The sequence below is a fragment of the Orycteropus afer genome, unplaced genomic scaffold, assembly GCF_000298275.1.
Source record: "Orycteropus afer afer isolate SDZICR_OR568_19922 unplaced genomic scaffold, OryAfe1.0 scaffold00160, whole genome shotgun sequence".
NCBI lineage: Eukaryota > Metazoa > Chordata > Mammalia > Tubulidentata > Orycteropodidae > Orycteropus > Orycteropus afer.
In genome coordinates, this window is record NW_006921747.1 from 465,903 (window position 1) to 469,109 (window position 3,207).

Here is a 3,207-nt window from a genome sequence, read left to right on the forward strand (position 1 = left end):
AACCACTAGCCTTCTGGTTAGCAGTCAAGTGCCTTAGATACTACATTACCAGAGCTCCTGGAGTCCCTAGATGATGCAAATGGTTAACACGCTTGCGCCATCCAACTAATAAACTGGGACTAAAAGATTTCAGGCTCCAGTAAATTGACCTTGTTTGCAAAGATAGAAAAGCCCTCGTTTCCCTTGGCCTGCATACGTTTTATGAGTCACACTAAACAAACAAGTCCTAAGTGGAGATTTTTGGGTCTTGGATCCAAAATAATGCAGGTAGATGATAAATTTTCTAGGCAGTGAGGATGCGGAAGATCTGAAGAGCACTGCTTCCAATAGGAACCAATTGCTATTTTAAGAACTCAGCACTCAGTAAGCAGACTACCCATCTTTGTTTTGTAAAAACACACGTGAAACACTGATAATAGTTCAGGCCTTAAACAGGTTCCCACATGTTCCCTCAAATATGATATCCTACAAGTCACATTCACTGATAACAATGCAATGAAATTAGAAATCAATAATGTAAAACAAAGCAAAAAAAAATCCATTCTGTTGAAAATTTATAAAATACATGTCAAAATTCTTCAGAACTAAAGAGAAATTTAAGTGAGAAGTACAAATATTTTGAGCTGAAAAATAGGACAGTACTAATAAATGCATTTACTAAACAATGAGAAAAATGGAATTAAATGAACCTAATTTTCCATTAAAAATCTAAAAAAATAGTAATACTAATTTTAAAAAAAGAAATGATAATAGAGAAATAATTACTAAAGCAGAAACTAATAAAACCAAAAAGCAAAGCAGAACAAAACAAACAGCAGTAGAGGTGAAAAATCAGTATTACATATACAGTTTTTTGTTTTTTTTTAAGGTTAATTAAAAAAGAAAAGCTAACCCTTTAGCACGCATGAATAAGAAGGAAACAACAGAAGGTCCATCCTGCTGGTGAGAGATCTCCTCCCTCCCCATGCCAATCCCAGGGAGATGGGAGACATACTTAACAGTTGAAGTGTCCTGCTTCAATGTCAGTTTGCTTTGCTCAAAAGAAATGAAATGTCAGGCCATGGAAGACATGAAACACTGACATGTGAACTCAGGCTGCAAAGAGCTGAAAAAGCTGCACTGCGTACCAAGGTCATGCTGCCACTGAACTAATATTTCCTTTAGACCCAAGGTTGGGAGGGCAGATGGGACAGAACTAGTGAGAAAGACAAGCTCCACTCACTGCTGAGCAGCTCACTATAGGCATACTTCACTGAGTTTCAAACATATTTTCCTGTCTTGCACTAAGGCAATGGTGAAAGGCATGTTCAATTTGGACACATTCAGCTCAGAAGTCACTTCCTCCCCTGCTCTCTGAGGCATCAGTCTTCAAAAGGGTCAGTACACCTCCCCTTCTTTCCCTTGTCTTTACTCAGAATCCTAAATGTGGCTCAGCTCCACAACAAAACCATTTGCCAATTCAAAAAAAGAGTGCCTTCTTTCTTACATTAATATTAAGCATATTAAGCCCGTTTTATGACAGAATTAATGATTTTACAGGGCATAATGATTCAAATCTATAAACACCAAAGACCTAATAATTCCCTTCATTAATTCAAACAAATAAAAATTATCATTTCTTTAGCCTCATTCTGTATCAGACACTGTGCTAAGCACTTGACAATCAAAATCTTGCATCAACCCTACAAAGGTGGTACTAATATTTTACCCATTTTACAGGTGGGCAAACAGAAGTTCAGAACCTATTTCCCAAGGGCAAGTGCTAGCGAATGGTGGAGCTAGGATTAGAACAAAGTTTTCTCAGCTCTAAAGTCTGCAATCATGTTCATCACCCTGTACTTCTGCCTGAATGCTCACTCACTTGTGATTCTACACATAATGATTGGAGGTTTATCCTATATTGGGCTCGGTGCTGTTGCTGTTAGGTGCCAGCGAGTCATCTCCTACTCATAGTGACTCTATACACAACAGAACAAAACATTGCCCGGTCCCGCACCAGCTCTGTGATCCTTGCTACACTTGAGCCGCAGCCACTATGTCAGTCCATCTCATTGAGGGCCTTCCCCTCTTTTGTCGACCCTCCACCTTACCAAGCATGACATCCTTCTCCAGGGAATGGCCCCTTCTGGTAACATGATCAAAGTAGGTGAGACGAAGTCTGGCCATTCTCACTTCCAACGAGCATTCCTGCTGCATTTCCTCCAGGACAGACTTGTTAGTTCTTTTAGCAGTCCATGGAACTTGCAGCACTCTTAAGCAACACCACAACTCAAAAGCATTAATTCTTCTTCGGCCTTCGTTATTCATTGTCCAGCTCTCACATGCAAATGAGGTGATTGAAAATACCATGGTTGTATCAGGTGCACCTTAGTCCTCAAGGAGACATCTTTGCTGTTCAGCACTTGAAAGAGGTTGTTTGCAGCCAATTTGCCCAGTACTATTATGTCATCTGATGTCCTGAATGCTGCCTCCATTGGCATCAATTGTAGAACCAAGCAATATGAACTCTCTAACAACTTCAATCTTTTCTCCATTTATTGTGATGCTGCTTATAGGTTCAATTGTGAGGATTTTTGTTTCCTTTATATTGAGATGTAATCCATACTGCAGACTGTATTCTTCAATCTTCATCACTAAGTGCTCCAAGTCATCCTCACTTTCAGCAAGCAAAGTTGTGTCGTCAGCATATCGAGAGTTGTTAATGATTCTTCCTCCAATCCTGATGCCACATTCGTCTTCATATAGTCCAGCTCCTTGGATTATTTGCTCAACATACAGATGGCATAAGTATGGTGAAAGGGTAAAATCCTGACACACTCCTCTCTTGATTTTAAACTATGCAGTGTCCCCTTGTTCTGTTTGAATGACAGCCTCCTGGTCTAGGTACAAGTTCCTCATGAGTACAATTAAGTGTTCTGGAATTCCCATTCTTCTCAATGTTATCTACAATTTGTTATGATCCACACAATCAAATGCTTTTGTATAGTTAATAAAACACAAGTAAACATCTTCCTGGTATTCTTTGCTTTGAGCCAAGATCCATCTGCCATCAGCAATGATATACCTCGTTCCACATCCTCTTCTGAATCCAGCTTGTATTTCTGGAAGTTCTCTGTCAATATACTGCTGCAGTCGTTTTTAAATTACCTTCAGTAAGATATTACTTGCATGCGATATTAATGATATTGTTTGATAATTTCCACACTC